The sequence below is a fragment of the Mytilus edulis genome, chromosome 6, assembly GCF_963676685.1.
Source record: "Mytilus edulis chromosome 6, xbMytEdul2.2, whole genome shotgun sequence".
In the NCBI taxonomy this organism is placed as follows: domain Eukaryota; kingdom Metazoa; phylum Mollusca; class Bivalvia; order Mytilida; family Mytilidae; genus Mytilus; species Mytilus edulis.
Window position 1 is genome coordinate 65434107 of NC_092349.1, and position 22815 is coordinate 65456921.

The 22815-nt window shown below is 32.7% G+C and overlaps 1 protein-coding gene across 2 annotated transcripts in view; it reads right to left on the reverse strand.

Moving 5' to 3' along the window:
* LOC139528160 (beta-1,3-galactosyl-O-glycosyl-glycoprotein beta-1,6-N-acetylglucosaminyltransferase-like) overlaps positions 1 to 22815 on the reverse strand; it is a 31571-nt gene that overhangs the window by 2652 nt on the left and 6104 nt on the right. Inside the window, exon 1 of one of the 2 annotated variants that reach the window (XM_071324016.1) lies at positions 8013 to 8205. The exons of the other annotated variant lie outside the window; for it this stretch is intronic. The gene's annotated coding sequence lies outside the window, so the exon portion shown is untranslated. Of the gene's footprint in view, positions 1 to 8012; positions 8206 to 22815 lie in introns of those variants that run through there. 2 annotated transcript variants of the gene reach the window in all.

Here is a 22815-nt window from a genome sequence, read left to right on the forward strand (position 1 = left end):
TCGCCACTTTATGAAAAAATCGCCCCACTCTTGTGACCGACTCGCCCAACTTTAAAAAAGTGTTAAATCAAATTGAACAATCAGTCTGACAACTCATTTATTTAACGAAAAGGGTTTAAACCCCACTGAATAAAGGTCTGCCAACTCGCCCCAGTTATAAAAATATCTTGCTTCCTTTAAGTATATTAATTTTCTTACAGTTCGTATCGAGTCGTCCTGGTTAAGTGGTATGTGTCGTGGCTTGTTATGCTAAAGGTCTTGAGTTCGAATCCCAGCATATACACTGGATTTTTTCTACGTGAATTTTGATAGATGGTCTTCTATGTATAATTAATTATAAGTTTTATACTGGATTTGACATTCCCGCCAAAATGTTACAGAACAAAGGAAAGCATGCATAACAAAGAAACTTAAACTGGGGTGATCTGGTAGGAGTGATCCGGCTCAGATCACCCCTGTTAGAACAAAGGAGCTGGGATGTAATGTGGAATAGTACCTTGCAAATTAGTACGTTTAAAGTCCAATCTGTGTCGGTCTAATTAATAGAAGATTCAAATTCATTGACGGTTTCAAATTCATACATGTCAGTTAACTGCTAGTAGTCTGATGTTATTTATGTATTATTGTCATTTTGTTTATTTTCTTTGGTTACATCTTCTGACATCAGACTCGGACTTCTCTTGAACTGAATTTTAATGTGCGTATTGTTATGCGTTTACTTTTCTACATTGGCTAGAGGTATAGGGGAGGGTTGAGATCTCACTAACATGTTTAACCCCGCCGCATTTTGCGCCTGTCCTAAGTCAGGAGCCTCTGGCCTTTGTTAGTCTTGTATTATTTTAATTTTAGTTTCTTGTGTACAATTTGGAAATTAGTATGGCGTTCATTATCACTGAACTACAATGTAGTATATATTTGTTTAGGGGCCAGTTGAAGGACGCCTCCGGGTGCGGGAATTTCTCGCTACATTGAAGACCTGTTGGTGACCTTCTGCTGGTTTTTTTTTCTATGGTCGGGTTGTTGTCTCTTTGGCACATTCCCCATTTCCATTTTCAATTTTATGTATAACATATGGCGTTCATTATCACTGAACTAGTATATATTTGTTTAGGGGCCAGTTGAAGGACGCCTCCGGGTGTACAAGTGTTATTTTATGTCCACTGTAATTAATTTTGTCATATTAACGTTTTGATTATCGTCTGTTAAAGTCATTAAGTCAAATGACTATCCTGCTATAAGAGATTAACATAGCATTTTTCTCTAAGGTCACATTGTAAATACTTTTATATGATTTACATGTTTTATTTTTGTAAACAAAGAGTTGGAGAATATTTGGATATTATTTAGGTCAGTTGGAGAATATTTGGAGAATATTTAGGTCAGTTGGAGAATATTTGGAGAATATTTGGAGATCATAGGTATATAAGAGCCCTTAGAAGTTTTAGTGTTTATGAAATTGAAGTTGAGAAAGGAACTATACATTATGAAACGTTAAAAAGATTTTCTTATTGTGGTCAGTTTTTAGCCGATTTTGGGAGAATTTATAGATTCTTAGAAAGTTGTGTCATTACTATTCAACTGTATGCATTTTTGATATTTTGTCCGCTCAGACTGTTGCGTGGTTTAGAACACTATGCCTGTGGCGTTTTTCTTTGGGGTGCACAGTATTGGACACTGTTGCCGATTTTGATGCGGAGTTGTAATGAAATCCATTTGTGATGTGTGAAAGTAATGTGCCAATGAATATATGAACTATGCATTTTGTAAACTGTATATAATGTAAATTGTGTCCTGGAATGGAGTTTTAATAAATAAATTAGTGAATTTACTTGTATATTTCTTTGACAACAAGACTACAGATTATTGGATTATTTTGTTCTTGAATTTTCTGTGATTTCATAATACCCGGTCTGACCAGGGAGTTTGATGTAACTCGACCGCCATGGCATTTTTGGTGTCAGAAGTGGGATCCAACAAGAACAACTAGTGGATTTCAATATTCAACATATGGACTACCAGATATAACTTTTGGATGTACGTTTATAAATATTTCTGAACTGTGAGTGTTTCGTCATTACATTTTTTATTATTGGATGATGATTTAAATTCGTAATTATGGGCCGTACAAGGAAAACCAGAAATAGAAGTCTTTCACCTGCTCAATCTGTGTCTGTAGTGCGAACACCAATTTCATCTACACCTCATGAGCGCAGAGATTTGCCTGAAGTGAAATCACAAGTAACACCGTTGAAATATTTTTGAGACGTTGGGGAAGATTTTGAAAGCAGGATTAAAATATTTGATAGGATCAGCCGAGCCAATCGTTGGAGTGATGGCAGGAAGGGAGAAATGTTGCCTGCGTACCTGAGGGGGCAGAGCTGCTGACTATTTCGAGGATTTGGATAGTGAAATTCAAAATGATTTTGATACAGCTGTGCAAAATTTAAAGCAAGGTTTTGCCCAAAAGAACTTGAACGTATGTACTATAGTGAGTTATTTTAGAGGAAGCAAATTTCTGGTGAAAGTGTTGAAGATTACGGAAATGCAATCTTAAAACTGGCAAGACGGGCACATGGAGGCGTGTCACTTGACGAGCACGACAGGTTAGCTATGGAACACTTTTTGCAAGGACTTCATCCTAGTTTAAGAAGATTTGTTATGATGAGCGACCCACAGAGCTTTGAGCAAGAATTCATTGTTTCGGCAACCGGACAGCCTCTATATATATTACTGGAATTATTGAATGTGAAATTAGTGTTTAGTGTCTGTGCACAATATATATATATATATATATATATGTAGTCATGGATTTGCTTCATGATGCTATTATTGGAACTGATATTATGAAACGAATTGGAATAGTGATTGATATGAAAGATGAAGTTGCTAACTGGAATAATATGTATGTAGCGTTCATAGGAAGCAGTGATCAAAATAGTGTCGCATCAAGTGCTTTGTACGGGGTGAATTTAATTCAAACAGTTGATATTCCAGCTAGATCAGAAATGATTTCTTTTGAAGAATAAACGGAGATGTAAATGGGATGATTGGAATCGTTGAACCAAAGAGTCAATTTAACTTCAAAACAGAGTGTTTTATAGGCAAAAGTTTTAGCAAAAGTTTGGATTGTGTCAAAGATGTTGTGTTTTAAGTGTTGAATCAAACTTCAAAACCAGTTATTAAACTATTCAAGAATACACACATTGGTACATTTGAGGAAATTGATGAGCTTTCTGAAGAGGAACCACTACCAGAAGACCCTTATAAAACATTTTCTCTAATTCTACATAGTGATGTTTCGGACAATGAAATTTTTATAGATGAACAGGGACATTTAGATAATTTGGACAAATCGTTTTGTGATATCTTCCAGCTTGTTGAGGACAGTGCCAATAAATCTGAAGACAAAGAAGACAACACTGGTGATGACATTATTTCTATATCAGATACTTTGACATTTGGTGATATGAATAGTTCTTCTCATGTTGTTACAGAAGAAACAATTATAACTATTATCATCGATTAACACAAAGAGACTTTTCTTATTTCAATGGTGTAAAAGAAACATTAAGTAGAAGCCGTATCCAATATTCAAACATATTGAATTCAGAAGAAATAGACTTTTCCGCCTTGGCAGCTTGTACCGTTAGTGAAGTCAATGAACATTCAAAAAATTAAGACAAAAGATTTACAAGTGCAGACAATTTATAATGGTGTTTATGCTGGATTTTATTTGAACAATTTATTTGTTTTATTACTTAGGTTTTATTTTGTTACTATAGACATTAAAGAAGTAGAGTTCGATGACTGAGGTCAGTCATCATTTAGAGGGGAAGGAATGTACAAGTGTTATTTTATGTCCACTGTAATTAATTTTGTCATATTAACGTTTTGATTATCGTCTGTTAAAGTCATTAAGTCAAATGACTATCCTGCTATAAGAGATTAACATAGCATTTTTCTCTAAGGTCACATTGTAAATACTTTTATATGATTTACATGTTTTATTTTTGTAAACAAAGAGTTGGAGAATATTTGGATATTATTTAGGTCAGTTGGAGAATATTTGGAGAATATTTAGGTCAGTTGGAGAATATTTGGAGAATATTTGGAGATCATAGGTATATAAGAGCCCTTAGAAGTTTTAGTGTTTATGAAATTGAAGTTGAGAAAGGAACTATAAATTATGAAACGTTAAAAAGATTTTCTTATTGTGGTCAGTTTTTAGCCGATTTTGGGAGAATTTATAGATTCTTAGAAAGTTGTGTCATTACTATTCAACTGTATGCATTTTTGATATTTTGTCCGCTCAGACTGTTGCGTGGTTTAGAACACTATGCCTGTGGCGTTTTTCTTTGGGGTGCACAGTATTGGACACTGTTGCCGATTTTGATGCGGAGTTGTAATGAAATCCATTTGTGATGTGTGAAAGTAATGTGCCAATGAATATATGAACTATGCATTTTGTAAACTGTATATAATGTAAATTGTGTCCTGGAATGGAGTTTTAATAAATAGATTAGTGAATTTACTTGTATATTTCTTTGACAACAAGACTACAGATTATTGAATTATTTTGTTCTTGAATTTTCTGTGATTTCATAATACCCGGCCTAACCAGAAAGTTTGATGTAACTCGACCGCCATGTCACGGATGCGGGAATTTCTCGCTACATTGAAGACCTGTTGGTGACCTTCTGCTGTTGTTTTTTCTATGGTCGGGTTGTTGTCTCTTTGGCACATTCCCCATTTCCATTCTCAATTTTATAACATAAAATGTTAGTCCTGAATTTTACCCGATGTACTCCGGGTTTTCCCCAGTTTCTCCGCCTGACGAGTCGTCCGTTTTGCGGTGTGAAGTGTAATGATACATGAATCGAATTATTGAAAGAGACGTTAGATGGTATATGACAACTTAGATATTTTGAGAAAATTGACCCAATTTCAAAAATATTATATTAATTTAATACAATTGCATTCCTGAAAGCATGACCTTTCAGCATGTGCTGAGTTAAGAGCTCAGACTTTTTGAATTATTAATTCTGTATAACGGGTTCAGTATTACACATTTAGACCGTTACAAAGTAATTAGGTTAAGTACCTATAAATCATTACAAATTCAAAGAAGGGTTCACAGAAAACACTTAATCTCAGAAAACCATCTCAATCAAAAAGTCATTGGCATCTACACGAGAAGATTATTAAATGAAAAAAGGTTAAGACACATTTTCATGATATAGTAGACACGTTTATGCTGGAAAAACCAAACAGCGATCAATTAGTAAGATCAAACTACCCACATCATACACTTTATTACATACATTTTTCATAAAAGTTGTTATCAATTAAACCTCTGGTCAATCTAGTCTTTGATTCTATAAAGAAATTGGGTAACAATATTTGCAATAAAAACGTAATGCGCGTTTTATCATTCTGCACACAGATGTGTTTTAAATTCAAAACGTTTTGACATGCAGCTATATGCATCATTATTGCCGATTATATCTTATTTATGTATTTATTGCGTTATTGGATATACATGTTTAATTATAGCATGTAAAACTAATGTATGTAAGAATGGGGTATTATTAATATAAATGTACTAAAAACTTGAGCATTAACCGAGAGAACGTAAAAATATAAAGACAAAAAAGACATTTGAGTTAATAAACATCATATATTAGACAGACAAATATTCCATGAAATACTTGAAAAAGATCAATGTATCAGAGAACAGAACTTTTCATCTTTAAGGATAAAGGAAGACTTCAAAGTGGCACTGAGGAAACTTAGATTGTTCGAATTTTTTTGTAAAGAATTAATCAAAGAACATCACTTTATATTAAAACATTTTGTTCAAATTAAATATAAATAATATGATAACATTTACAGGCGCGGATCCAGAGGGGGGTTCCGGGGGTTGGAACCCCCCCTTTTTTTTTGGACGATCAATGCATTTGAATGGGGACATGTAATTTAAAATGGCTGGATCCGCCCCTGATTTATATGAATTTTTAGATTTATAAAACATTATCTACGACTGAACTAAATTTTGTTTCTTTCTTTAAGAATTATGTGTTGGTTGAAAAGAATAATTTCGTCATAACTTTCCAACTCAAGAGGATTTTTAAAGAGGGTGTCCATGGAAAAAACCAGGCAGTGGATGGCACATGACATATTTTGTTTTCAATTTGTTTTCATCTATTTCATATCACAAATTCATTCTTTCTCACAGTTAAATTTTGTTTTCTATTAACTGCAACAAGTAAGGAGAAAAAAAATACATAGAATGCACTGAAAATTCATTGAAAAGGGGAGATAACTCTTCATTTTGTACACAGTTTTGTTGCGTTGTTAGTGAACTTTAAAATCATTTTCTGAGCCATCCACTGTTGATTCAAAAATATCATTGACATATATCTCCTTTGTATGATATATACATTGCATTGGAACCAAACATTAAGTGGGAAAAAAATTATGTTGTGCCACCCATATCATAGGATTTGTCTGATATTTACTTGGACAGCCTCTTAAAACTTAGTATAACCCTTCACTAGAATGCTGGACTAGTGAAGAAAATTGTTGACAGTAAGCAATATAGTGTTGAATAAAAAAAACTGATTATGTTACCCTCTATTTATGTTTTGTTCGGTTGCTGTCTCACTAACGAAGACATCAAATCTCCTTTTATATTCACAAAAGAACCAATATTAAAATGAATTATATTTCTAATTTAGAAGCAAATCTTATTTCAGATAGATTAAAAAAATGGAAAAAAATCTAAATTGAATATCCATTAATTTGTTTATCAGCTTATATAATGTTATATATAATAAAAAATAATAATAAAAAAAATAACAATATTATGGTCTATGGTTTCAGTGTAACATTTGTCTTGAAGAAAACTTAATATATAAAATGTACACATTTTTCATGTATGTCTTGTGGAATAATTTGTATACATGTACAAAACATTTCTTAAATTCTGATGCGATACAATTTTCTATTTTGCATATACTTTCCCCTTTGGATATACGTTTTGTGTTATTTAATGTTTTTCGCATCTTAAAAGTTAATGAAGTTAAATATATAAGTAGAATGCATGAACAGGAAATGATTTTAAACCAATTGAATAGATAATCTCCGAAATATTTTAGTGACCATAATTATGACTGTGTCTACTACAGAATAATATTTAGAGAATGCGAGTGTGCGGGTTGTGATACATCGTGTCTAGAGTACAAATACATAGCTATATCAGTCAATAGTATTCTAATGAATCAGTTGAATTTAGATTTTCATTGATTAAAATATTCTAGGGAAATCATACTGGAATCGTTATTATTCGTTTCTTTCAAAGACTGAGAATTTAAAGTGAAATAGTGTATTTGAAAAATATAAAAATTGCTTTACAGCAAGAACTATAGGCAACCGTACGTACGGGCCTTTAACAAATGAGATATAAACCAACATGAATGACAACCACTGAACTATATACGATTCGTTCATATAATTTCCGAATTTCCTGAATAACCAGCAGACACTTGTAAATTATCATACTCGTTTTAATTTTACATTAAGGATTTGAAGATTTTGAAGAAAAAACACCAACTAAATCTGCGTCCGATATGTTTATGTCAATATCCTATATATCAGGACTGTTCTGATTTTTTTTTATCTGGAATACCAAAATTGTACCTAGTACACTGAATAATGTCATTGTTTTGTCGCAATTGAACGCAAATTTCATTTGTTGTCACGATGGAATTTTTGTTTGTTCAAAATATTTTCATGAATTTGTTGACAAATATTTTTTTAAATTAACTTAAGATTAATTACACAATTTCTACCTCTATGACAAAAATGATACGTTGAAACTATTTATATTTCCTTTGTAAAAAATATATGAAATATATATATATATCTGTAAAAAATACCATGAATGTAGTATTTTGATTATAAATATTTTATTGACAATTAAAAACAAAATATATAATCAAATGATTTCTTACCTGATATCAGTATATTTACTCGTAAAAACGCAGTTTCAAAACAGACACATGTCATTATCTAATGAGCCAAACACGTGCATGCATGTTGGTGTTTCTTAATGATATACATGATATAGAATCACTATTCTTAGTTTATGAAGTATTTTAAGGAGCAATTGATGTGGTCCATGCATGAAGTATTTCCAGAACAAGCAAGAAAAGATTGACTGGATTCGTGATATTTTACGACTATCGTATTTTATTACTAAAGATTTTTTAACTTCCGGAAATGTTTTATATCATCGTGATATTGTTTTTTAGAAACACGTGTGCAGGTTATTGATCTAATGAACTATCCAAGCAGTACATATGTACTTGACCAATATTTTATAACTTAAGCGTACATTACGCTTCAATAGTTTCAAAATTTAGTGTTACTAAGTATACGAGAGCCATGCAGGCACCTTTTAATAAAAATCAATGTGACTCGTGATTCAAAGAGCAAATCATTGTTCGGAAATATTTAGTGTTGCTAAGTACACGAGAGCCATGCAGGCACCTTTTATTTAAATCAATGTGACCCGTGATTCAAAGAGCAAATCATTGTTCGGAAATCAAACGAAATGAAACATTGGAGAATTACAGGGCTCCCTGTAAACAGCTGCACATGTTTTAAACAAGAACTGTCTTTAAAAAAGATATCCGACGTATTTAAATTTGAGTATATGTTTAAAACTATCATTTCGATAACCTTCAGAAGCACAAAGATACTATTTAATTAACGGTTTCTCTGTTTGTTTTCAGTATTCTCGGTCCTCGTATCTTTCTGTTTACATTCACCAAAACCCCGCGGAAATCTCACATGCGTAGGTGCGTTCTAAAAGTCATGTACGTTCGTACAACAAAGTTTACGACATTAAAAATTATATTATTGTCCCGAAATCAGCTGTCACGGATGCAAAGAGCTATTGGAGAAACAATTATTTTAATAAAAATATAAATCTGTGTTAGATCTAGTTCAAGTATTTATAGTTTTTCACTTGCTTTCCATCACGATATAATTGACGAGATGTTTTTTCAAACACAACCAAATCACCCACCATGACAGCATTTTGTCCAATCACAGAAAGGATTTTCGAGCATGCGTATTCTGTTGCCATAGATAAGCGTCCTTAAGTTCAAAGGGCACAAACCAAAACTATACCGACTACGTCGGAAAAAGGGACACTACATGTAGCTGTCAAATTCACATTCATAAATTTGACCCAAGCTCTCATATTTGATTTACTACAATGTAAAACATTTAACCAAATTACAAAAAAGTCTGAAATAAACAATATACTAGACATGGGTTCAATAATATGAAGCTTCTGTTCGTGTGTATTTTAGTCTATACGCCATCTAATTAACTTTCGAGTTGACTTCCGAATACCTACGATTGCAAATACAAGCGATATACACAAACATATAGATATAAATTATATACAATATAGATGTACATTGTCGGAAAATACAAAATTTATTTGTATGAGTTTTAGGAACAGGACGAAAAGCGAGGCTCTGCCGAGATTTTCTCCTGTTTCGTAGCGAGTACAAGTAAATGACCCGACAATGTACATACTGAAAAGCAATCTACACTCTTAATTGTATAGTTCCGTAAAAGTCAAAGTTAATATATTTAATTTATTTATTTTTTTAATTCATGATTGTATATTTCCGTAAAAGTCAAAGTCACATTTAATTTTTTAATTTTTTTTTTTTAATTCATTTCAATCATGTTCTATTTATTTACTATTTTACTGAGAGGTTTTTAACAAAACAACAAGATAACTTCATTTTATTCTTCGCAATCTGTTTATATAACCTCTTTAAAATATATTCTTTTTATCACATACCATTTATTTTTTTACGTCATACTTAATTTTGTCATTTCTATTTTTAAAAGATATGGTTTTTTTTGGTTTTTTTTTTAATTACTTATTTTAATTTTTATTTTTTTATGATGTGAAATATCCGGATAATTTTAAACATTTTTAACATTTTTTATGTTTTTTCAATTTGTATTTGTTAAATAGATATATATTTGTATATATAGTGTCTCTCTAGGCTGGGTATTTGTCTTATTTTATTATTGTGCAATGTATATTATATAATCTGTATAAAAAATCTGTAGACAAGTATGTGACACTTTAATAAAATAAATTATTATTATTTTATTATCATATAGTGTTTTTATCCTGAAATTACTCCCAACACTTGCAACTTTAGTAATTAAATGGAAATCATTGTCTCTAATTTCTTAAAGAAATCGACATACAATGTAGTTGAAACGCGGACCGCGAAGAGGATCCTAAATTGAATTAGTTAGGCAACAGAAATATTCATGTTAGCGCTTGCTCAAAGTGAAAGATGAAAGAGAGGTAACAGGAGACTTTATTTGTACAAGTACAAATAAAGCAAACATTTATTTGTATACCTGTTATTTGTACTATAGTTGTCGACATTCTTTTCCTTTAAATAACTAAACACGCAAAATGCATGCGGTATCCATCTCTTGCATGCAAGTGAATAATTTATAATTTATTCGATGATTCTTAGCTTATTTTGACAAAGTTTAACGCCATACTTGCTGCTAAAAGCTATATATTATTTCACTGTTTCACTTACATTAATGATTGAACAAAAAAAAAATGTATTTTATATTTTTTTTTACATATCTCGCAGCTAGGGTCCCTTTTTAGGAAAATGAACACAACCAAATAATTGACTGCGATATAAAAGAAAATAGGGTGATCTTATCTTTAGACATCTCCCATTTCCGCAAAAAAATAAATTAAAAAAAACCTTAGTTATGAAGTATCGACGTGTACGTTTAGCTATGAGGGTCGTATTTGTTACAGTAACATCTTCATGCCTTATATATCATGTACTGTAGTACGCCGCTAGATTAAAACTGACGAGGAAAGGTAACACACGGCCAGCGAAAGCTCTTATTTTGAGAGCCCAGGTGGTCGTGTGGTCTAGCGGGACGGCTTCAGTGCAGGCGATTTGGTGTCACGATATCACAGTAGCATGGGTTCGAATCCCGGCGAGAGAAGAACCAAAAATTTGCGAAAGCAAATTTACAGATCTAACATTGTTGGGTTGATGTTTAGATGAGTTGTATATATATATATATATATAAAGGACAACATGTATATATGGACAATAACTCCTAAAAGAATGACAGTATGTTCTTGTTTAATTTAAACGATTGAAATATATACATAACATTCCATGTATTTAAAGCCAGTAGAAAGTACATGTAATAATTTAATAAGAGTGAAATTTCAAGATTGAATTACGAGATAAACACGTGCAAGTTTTAAAATGATTAACTACTTAAATTGAAATTAATATCAAAATGAATAAGCATCTGCTGGCATCGCACGAAATTTACAAACAAGGTAAGAAGGGGGTAAGTCGTCGGAGTGCGTGTATCTCGAATCACATGATAACAAAATCAGTCAGATTTTTCTGGCATAGCAGCAAACATGACAAAACCAATAAATTTCTAAAGAATATTAAATGTCGAAATTATGTAATTTCTGAATAAATGACAAAAAGTAAAATAGCTAACAACAGTTGTTATTGTGCATATTTACTGTCACTCAGTACATGTATTTCGAAACCAAAATAAAGTAACGTCTACCGATGCAATTATAGATCACCTTCTTCGCATGAACATGTGTTTCTGGAAAAAAACCTAAATATGGTCGACAATCCTCAGTCTGTACAGGCTTAAGGTAGACACATGGTATACCGCCATCTTGGATTGTACAATCACAGTAAAAAATCGGTCTAGTTATTTGCCTAAATCTGCAAATTTGAAAACAGATTTGCAATTTAAAGGATAGACTGTTAAATAATATACAGAAAACTTGGTAATTTATTGTATAGTTGAAAATATTTAATCAAACATCGTTTTGTTTTGTTTTTAGAATCATTTTTTTCAAATGACCCATTTAAGGGAAGATAACTCTTTTAGTAAAATAATTATACTGGACTGATAGGGAAATTTTTTCCTTTTACTTGTACCAAGAAAACAAGTTCGGTGACACCATTTTTTCTTTTTATTTCCTTAAAATATATTACAAAACCTATCTTTTCACAATTTATTTCAAAATTCTATCTCAAAGATTTTTTTTTATGCACACAAATGTGTTCTTCCATGAACAATCTAACCAAATTTAGGCAATTTTCAACGACTCATAGCTTGAAAAATAGCACGGTGACCCATACTTTTTCTTATATTTTTAAAAAGAGCATAGTAAAATCTTCATTTTGGCTAAGTATAAGAAAATTCTGTCTCAAAAAATATTTACTTATGATCTATAATGTACCTTAAGAAAAATCATTGTTAAAACAAGTTTCTTAAAATGCAAATGTGTTTTTTTTTTTGTATCTGATAGAGTTTCACTTATTCTGTATTCAAATATTTAGTGGTCAACCTCTTCAACATGTTCAATCTGACCATTGTCACGTCTCAATAAAAGTCAAGATTTAAGAGAAATCTTTTCATTTTCGAAATGCTCTTAACCGCGATTCTTTTGATTGGTGTTACCTACATGTATATATAGATATAACTTTTATGAGATTATTTACAAGTTTAAATAGTATATTTTTGTATATGTTTTGGTTTTAAGGATCAGTGTCTCATTAGTATATTTAGGCTGGATATTGATAGTTGTTTGTATGTATATGAATATTGTGCGAATGACTTGTTTCAATCAATATGTGACACTATAATAAACAATTTTATTCTTATTCTATATAATGTGCTGCCAGCTGTTAAAACACCGTTTCCTGAAACAGTCTTTACACAATCCCAGCGTTTAAAGAGAAAAGTATACGGGGTTTATACCACACTTGATCGTTGAGAAAAGTATACGGGGTTTATACCACACTTGATCGTTGATTTCGTCCTTATCTTTAGCCCATGGGTCTGTTGACTAGACACAGAGAGGAGGTTGGAGCAGGATGTCAGGCTTCGTAATCTTTAGCTAAACAATTATCACAAATTGATTTTATAAAGAGATCCCTTGTTTTTAAATTTCTCAACGTATTTCGTGCAATGTATAAGAATCTTCACATAGTATTTTAAGTTCGTCTTTCACATGCCTGAAATATGTGCCACTGGGCGTTAAGCAATCAACAATCAATCAATTTATTAATAACTGGGCGTTTAGCAATCAACAACCAATCAATTCATAAATTAATTAATAATTGATTTACTCAACGCCCAGTGGCACATATTTCAAGCATGTTCAGTATTGCGAGCTTTAATAAACTAGCATATTATTAATACATATAATATGATCCGCGCCTCTGGCACCAGCAGGCTTATAACTGTTTATTACTTGATTGCATGTGCTTATGTTATATGATGTTTAACGAGAGTTTCCGGTTAGAGATTGTTTCTTATTTATTTACACTGTGTGACAGGAGTCGATAGAAAGCATTTTAAGCATGTATATTATGTAATACGTTATGTATGCATGTTCATCTAAATATGCCGCCATCAACTCTCGTTATCTGAAGATCAATGTATTTGTACTAATAAGATTAAGGCGCTGAATTTGTATAATGATTTTTTTTAAAGCAATTTTCTTGAAATTGGAAATGATTGCAAGCACCAATTTCAGATTGCCAATTTTAGAAGAAGATTACAAAATTCACCAAAAGTACCAGTCCTATTACTCGCCAAACGTGTACTTACAAATTATTCATCAGTGACGCTCAAATCAAAAAGTTGAAATGCCAAATAAAGTACGAATTTGCCGGAATAGCATATTAAAACCCATAATTTCAAAATGTTTAGCCAAAAATGATAAGGTAAAAAGATTATTTTTGGTTAGTCTACTTACATGTACCTACACACATGTAAAACACAATTTTGTACTCAAGAATCTATATAAAAAAGTAGGATAAAAGAAAAAGAGTCAATGTTTACCTGGATGTAATGGAACAGTGTTTTAGCCAAATAATTTCTAAATTCAGAATTTTAATCTTAAATTCTGATTTCATACTTGGGGATTGATTCTGGTTTTGCAGAGTAGATCGTCGTATTCGTAGTTGAAATGTTGATTTAAATGTAAGTTTTTTTTTATTTCCTATTACCAGTATTCATTTTGTTGTACTTCTTATGATTTCTTTCATATAAATGTAAAAAATAATTCAGATAATTCTGGAAATATTTTCATATAACCACAAGTAAAGTTATAATACAAAAGTATACAAATAATGTTGTACGATTAAGAGAGCCGTTGTGTAGCGGTTAGTGCATCGGACTACTAACACAAAGGTTCCTGGTTCGATTCCCGGTCTTGGATGAAAACTTCAGGAACAGAATTTTCGGCTCTTCCTTGACACCATTTGCGAGTATGGTCTCGAGGAAACGATGATAGTCCGTCGGAAGGGGACGATAAATGGCCTACCCGTGTTAAGAGAGAGAGCCATATCTCTTGAACGTTAAAGACACCCTTGTAGATTTCGAAAAAGAGCAGGCTAATGCCGCTACAAGGTAGCACTCGCATCCGAAAAGTGGAAAGGGATTGATATAAGTTGCAAAACTTGTTTCCCAATCCACTATAAATAAAAATGTTTAAACTAATGTTGTACGATTACAAATAAGACAATCAACCATATAACAAATAATGTAAACAATTACAGGTCACCGTTAACGTACTGCCTTCAACAATGAGCAAAACTACTTAATACAATAAGTAAGAAAAACGGCACCAGTATAACATAGAATTGGTTATCAATTGACATAATAACGAAAAGATACAAGATGATTAATAACCAAAATAAAACTGAATAGCGATCCCCCCCCCCCCCCCCCCCCCCAAAAAAAAAGAAAGACAGAAGGAAAGAAAGAAAGAATAAATTAATTTTGATATCTTCATTTTGTTCGTGGTTTTTGCATTACCTTCTTCTAATGTCATTTCTCTTCCCTTTTCTTTTAATTTTGTTATCAGTCTTCTAAATTCAAATTTTGAGCAGGTGAGATTTTTTCTTCTCTATTATTTTGAACTTCATGTTTAATAAATAGCGAGTTTGCTGTTTTCTAATATATTTGCTAATTTTGATTTCTTACAGTTTTACAGGAATATTAAAATTCTTTAATGTGTCCTTCTTGCACATATTTTACATAGGAAAATCACAGTCAATGTATTGAGACAAAACAAAAGATGCCTCACCAAGAGCATCAGTGTCATCAGAATACAATTTTATTTGAAACAATAAAGAGTAAAATTTAATATTAATTTCCGGAGGAAGTCTTCCCAAATCAACACCTGCGCATGCACTTTAATTTGATGAAGTTTTTCTAATTCCAAATGATTATTTACAAAACTGTATAGATGCATTTTTATTACTTTTCTAAAGGTGCGTTATCATTTAAATAAAAAGGACAAAGATTGCAACTGAAACAAGTGAAACAGATTCGTATTACATTGTATCAATCTACTTTGCTTTTTATATCAGAACCTTAAACTGACAGTAAGTTTCCAAAGTCATTCTCATTATGAAATGAATGCTATCAGAATATTGAAGTAATTATAGTAAGTATTTATTTTTGAAAGAAAACAAATATTGTAATTTTATAAGACTAATTTTATTACATATTCAACTTATTTTATTTTAGAAACAACAGATGACTAAGATTTTATTACAATATTTTAATTAAGGATTACTCTACCGACTGAAATATCTCTGTTTTATTTAAAACTACTTATTCTAACCCACGTGTCTCTGATAAGTATACATGTATATTTAAGTTGAAAAAAATTATATAATCGCTTTCATACTAATATCAACTGATGTTCAAATAAAAATACAGTTTAAAAGACAGACACGTTATATTAGTATAATTAAGTAGGCAGGCGCATATACTTGTATATATATCGCTCTTACATAATAATTCAATTCCTGCAAAAAAACCAAAAAACAAGAACGTTTAAATATTTATTCTGCCAATCCTATGTACACGTATATGACATATCTTAGTCCTGAGTGAGTTTAACAAATATTCCCAACTTACATGTATGATAAATCTCAGAATTTTTCCTATGTCACAAAATTTAGTGTCTTATGGTGGTCTTTCTTATAAATATTTTCGCTTTTCCGTTTCATTATTGAGTTTGTAGCTTTTGATTCGGATATTTCTCTTATTCGCCTGTATTCTATTTTAGGTTTATAGAAATAGTTACAGACTTGTAGTAGGGCCAATTTGCCATAATTTATTCAAAATGGGCCATTTTCAATAAGCAAAAAACCGACATTTTAGGCAATTACGGCAAATTTTAGTATAAATTTTATCCAAAAAAATGTCCGATAAAAAACAAAAACTAAAATTATGATGGAAGTTATACATTGTCTTTCAGATACATATCAATTCATATTGGTCAGCGATGGTGTTCGATGCGACATTTGTCAAAAACATTTCGATTCAGTGAGTGAAAAGTAAAAACAGAAATACCGAGCTTCGAGGAAAATTCTAAAGGGAAAGTCCCTAAGTACATGGCAAAATATATCAAACGTATGTATAACAACTGTCATACTCCGGACTTAATACAGGCATTTTTCTTTGTCGAAAATGTTGGATTAAACCGAGTAGATTCAAATATAGTCAAAATTCATGTCACTACCAGATGCAATCATTTATTATTAGGTCTTTCCACTTTTCGTGGAAAGACCTTTTGTTTTTCTTCTGATTATTTTGTTTTTCTTCTGCCGTCTGAGATGCTTTTTTGTCTTACAACATATCGAATGGATTTTTTGGCCAATGATGTTGTACAGTAATGGGGGTTTCATAACTCACCCTGTGTGACCGAACACTTATTCTTCTAGGGGTTATCTCCTCGTGTCCCCTTTTTCTTTTTATCACTATATCTCTAAAACCGTAAAAGATTTTAGCAAACTGTTTTCACCAAATTGTTCGTCTACTCTTGAAAATGATTTGGTTTATTTTGACTTGAGTGATCGGAAGACATCTTATGGGAGTTATTTCCCTTTGAAAATTTAAGATAGGCGATTTGTTGGATAAATTCATACGTCATAAGTCGTAGAGGCCTACAGTCTTTTGATTTGAAGTCCTTGGTCCTTCTGAAGGAAATTGAGGTCAAGGTGAAAGGTCAAGGTCATGTTCTAAATTTTGAATTTTGCTTGTTATCGTTATTCCACAGAAACTGTGACAGTAAATGATATGATGTGTTTGCCAAATAACTGTTTACAATAAGGCCCAACTTCAACCTATTTCAGTCAAAGAGTTTTGGTTAAACCTTATAGGAGTTTTCTTTCCTTATATATTTCAAATCAGTATTTCTCTCAACCATACAAGTGATCGACCTCCGGTCTTCTGTTTTGAGTTCACTGACCTATGACCTTGAAATTGAGATCAAGGTCGAAGGTCAAGGTCATGTTATAAATTTTGAATTTTGCTTGTTATCGTTATTCAAAAGAAACTGTTACAGTTAATAATATGATTTGTTTGCCAAATTACTGTTGACAAAAAGGCGCAACTTTTACCTATTTCAGTCGAAGTGTTTTGGTTAACCCTTATAGGAGTTTTCTCCCCTTATGTATTTGAAATCAGTATTTCTCCACAACCATATATACAAATGATTGACCTGGGGTCTTTTGATTTTAGATCACTGACCTATGACCTTGAAATTGAGGTCAAGGTCAAAGGTCAATTTGACGTTCTAGATTTTGACCTTTGCTAAAAATTATTTTCTGTTCATAATAAAACAATTAAGTCTTCTGCATATACCTATTAATCTTATTTTTTTATATCAATTTGAAGAACCAAATTACATCAACAAGGAGTGACATTTTCTAACATCGTTTTTTTAAATTTCATTCTTATTATCGAGGTGGAAAGACCTTAAATTTTTCTCTGAATAATTGGTTTTTAATTTATCACTATTATTGTAATCATTAACATCATTATCATGCTGCATAATGCCATTTTACTTAAGCTTGCATACAACACTTAGGACATCGATGGGATTATCCGCCAAAGATAGATTTGATGTACATGTACAGACAGTTTGTAAGACTCTCCTTAGATTATTATAATTCATGTTTAAGCATGATAGTCCAGCGGTAGAATCAAAAATATTTTTTTTTAATGCACCCACCGAACACACGGCTAAATTATATATCATTGAAAAGATAAAATTGTTGACTTTAATTTTAATGATGCCGTAAGCATAAGAAGTGGTCGGAATTTTGCATAATTGAGGTCAAAGGTCAACAATTGAATATTACAAAATTTTGTCTTTACTGTCTATTTTGGGCTAAACTTAGGAACATAAAACATATTAAACAATCAAGGGACAATAATTCATTCAACATATATGGAGCCGGTTGGGCATACCATTTCTTTTTCTAAATACGTCATATTTAACGTTAAAATTGACGTTTTTCGTTATATGATATATTTTGTTTATTTATGACTTCATTTAGTTTCCATACAAGGATGACCTTGAACTTTGGTAATATTTTTTTCCCATAAAAATGAAGTCTTAAGACGACTAGCTACTATACAAAAGTTTAAAGTCAGATAAAGGGGGATAAAAGTTAATTTCATTGATTTCAGTTTCAATGGTCATGATGGTTATTTCAGTAAATTTTTTACATTTTTTTTGGCAGACAAAAGCTGTCATTAATATTTTTGTTGTACAATCAAAATGTATTCATATAAGGTTTATAAAATATGTTAGCATCATACCAACGTTTTTTTTGACGTTTCTTAACATAAGAATGCCCGATCGTCCTATCATAATAACGGAAATAGCTTCAGTGTCAAAGTAAACTAGACGTATATTAAATCAACAGAAAAAGTGGACAAAAACTAAAAGCAAAACAAGTTTATATATGAATAAGCATTATTTAGACATAGATAGGTCAGGTAATCAAGCATCATCATCATCATCATCTATATCTACCAGGTGTGTATTGATGTTTTTACAAAGGTCTGATGCTTGACATTGACACAGTTCAGTACAGGACAAATTCTGTTCAAAACACACACAACTTTTACTGCAAAACTGATTTTCCTTTGCATGTGCACACCAAATCTTGAAGGAAGTCAGATGGGACAACATCCCTAATGCGCCTCGAAATGAGGAACTCAAAAGTCACGTGTAAAGAAAAAATCTCTGTGTAGTGATATTGGACATGTTTCTATTTTTAACAAGTGACTGAACTTAATTATTTTTGGTGATTAGGAAAGTAGAGGAACATAGAATAAATGTGTAAAAACTATGGAGCTATTGAATGTGTTCAAAGTATTAAATTTTCAAAGAACTTATTGTGTTAAAAAGGGGATATTTTACCACAAGGAGCCGCATCACAAAAGGATGTTCGGGGTTTGCTAATTTACGGAAAAAGTAATCTCACTTCGTACCCCGAAAATTTAACCACATATGTGAAAATGTCACAGCTTCGAAACGAGCTATCATACATATCCAAGTTTACGATATGGACTGAGCTACAGGAAAAAACGTTACCATTACCGCCTATGTAAAAACAATTGAAGATATTGAGCCAGATGACATTTGACCTTCAAACAAGACAGGTTCAAGACCACACTTTCCTTCTTTCCAACCAAACCGTAGAGGCGATCCAATAGCAGACTTGGCGATGTGTGCAGTCATCCAGATTTTGGTTTGGAAAGAAGACCTAAGGACATGCTGTTTGAAAGATGCTTCACAAGGAGGGAGTTGGACCAAGCTAGAATCTTTACATGTGGCTAGTTTCACCTGGAAACTGTTCAGATTATTATGGCAGTGTTTGGACTTTCCTTTAGGATCATAAAGCTTAGTTCCGAGTTTTCGACTGACGGCTACCGAATCTTCTGTATCTAATAAAGATATCTGGGACAAGTCATTGAAATGAACAGGCGTTTCTTTTAGTGCCTTTAGCATGGATTTCTTGCCTATGCCAAAATAAAGACGATGTAGTATCACATCCTGTAATAGCATGTGCAGCTGGTAGGATTTTACACAAAACTGAATTTAACGACCCACACAGCTCATGAACAGGAATGTAACGCCGACAATCCTTAATGCTAGTGATCATTCCTGTTTGAAACCACAATTCAGATATATGAGTCATCTGTGGGAAATAATGTATTAAAAGTACTAGCACGTCCGTATCCGGAGACTTTACAATAATGCGACCGTTTATATCGTTTTCCCTGTACAGTTTGTCAGCATTCAATGCATGCAGAATAATACGTGTATCTACCTCTTCTTGTGTACTTGACAATTCACTGCAATCTGATATACCTTTGGGACTTATAATTTTCACTATTTCTGGATTGGGAAATGATCCAGCAAGGTACAGTTTTTGTCCATCCATTAGACAACTATTTTCTTTCATATATTGCAAAGTGAATTCACCAAGAAACTTTATAAGTGACTGCTTGTTTTCACCTAAACTGAGAATTTTTTTCCAGTCTGGAATGATTCTTCCTTCGATTACTTGAAACACTTTTGGATTGAAAAATGACTTTGATCGACGTTCCCGTTCAGAGCGTTTAATGGAATTTTGAATGTCATATCTATCAAAAATGTCAGCAACCACTGAAGCATATTGAAAGCAAGCAACCTGATTGCGGACAACATCTAAAGCCAATTCACCAAATGTTTTAAACCTTTTTGCATTGATAGATTGCAATAATGCCATGCCATCTCTTATATGGGTGGTTCGGGATATATCGAATATTGGAAGGATTTGACAGACTACTACATCCTGTTCCAGTATGTCAGCTAAATCTGCCTTGCAAGTCTTGCGCATTGTACCATCGTCATGGAACATGGATGTTGGGATTGGGCCAATTGGATAGGACAGAACTTTTGCAACTGTTACATCCTCTCGACAATTTGCCAAAGCCAAGGCACGCCTAAAAACTAACTCTGGGTTGATATGCACATTAACTGTGTCACCAGAACGACACTTTAGTTTAGTTTTTTTCGTCATATCCTCGAAAGACTTTAGTTTAGATCTTGATATCGGGTTATAGAAACTTCGAGACTGCCCATTCGACAAAGAACCATCAACAAAGGATTAAACCCTTTGTGTGCCCTCATTAATAGAATTCAATTAAGAATCTTGAACTTCTTTAGATGCGTGCATCCCAGTTGAAATGTTTATGAGAGGAACTGGATGTAAGGTAACATCAAAAGGATCTGTCATTTTGTTGACGATATGATCTATCAAATCACTAACCTGTTGGTTATCTCGTGTCATTGCTGCTGGTTTCATTTCCACGTGAGATAAATCACTCTCTATGGACAAACCAGCTCTATCACGCATTTCTGAACCGAAATGACCTAGAACATGTCTCGTTAATGTCCATCTAATCAAAGCAGATTTTTTGCGGGTTAATCCAACAATCCCCCCATGCCCTTTAGAGTCTTTTATAATGGTTTTTTCGGTGGCCATGTCACTCCAAATGCCGTTAAAAGTTCCCTTTTTTTGGTGAATTGCAAATTCACCAGAATCAAATGCTGATTGAACTTTATGAGGGATATCAAGCATATCAAGAATATAAACCGGGATCCATCTGGAGTAATTTGTTCTGTTGGTTATGAAGAAATATGGCAGCATATCAGTAGATGACCACAAACCCTCCCGTTCTGCACGAATGTTTTGGAGCATTACTTCAACCGCGTTCAGGAACATATCCAAGTACTTAAATGTCGGGGACTGGAGATATCCCCAGTTCCTGAATCTAACTGTTAATGGTAATACATGGGTGGTATACAGAACTGGATAAACACCAGAATCAACCATAAGATCCCGAAGACCTCCATCTGCCCACAATTTGCCAATACAAGCTATAAAACAAGAAAGTGTATGAAATCCACCAAGCCTCAAAATAGGGGATTGAAAAACTTCAGGCATTGACCATTTCACTTGCTGTGATACTGCGTAAAGTTGTTGATCAAACGTCTGTATTGCAAAGTCCTGTCCTACTTCTTTTGACATGTCCATACATTTCTTCATTGTTGTATAAACGGTTGACATATCGCTTGGCTTCGAGTCAACAACTGGTGCATATGTAACAAGTGTCCGACAAGGAAGTGATTCCGAGACTAGGCCATTAAACCCAGTCCAGAAGGGGATTGCTTGTTTAATTTGTTCTGGAAGTTCCATTGGAAATTTAATTACTTCTCTGAACAGAAGTCGCAGCAAAACCCAAACGGAGTCTAAAGAAGCTTCACATCGTTCTGAACAAGATTGTATATCACTATATGCATTCTCACGACGGGGAGGCTCAGGACGCTCTTTTGGCTTGTTGAATGGTACACAGTTTATCAAAGACATTGTCTTCTCGTCGACTGGTAGAGATTTTTCCTGTCCTCGTTTAACTTTAACCTGTTCAGCATGTACAGCGCTTGAATCAGTCATTTCAGTCTGCAGTTGGAAAACAGCTCTAGCCATAGAATGGAAAGTATCCTTGTCATCCACCGTTTCCGTGTTTATGTCAATGTTATCTGATCCTTCCTGGATAAGACAACCATTGGAAGACAGCGGTACAATACCGTTTGGAATATACACGCCATTTTTGATCCTATCAATTTCATGACTTGATAAGCTTGTTAGGTAACGCCTAACCTCATCATACGAACTGCAAAACCCATGAGCATTTAATGTTTCAACTAATTGTTTTGATCCAAATTCGTGATACAATTGTAATGCAAGACCAATTTGAAATGGAGTGATAGCATTAGTACTCATTGAAACTATGCCTTCTGTAAGCGACATA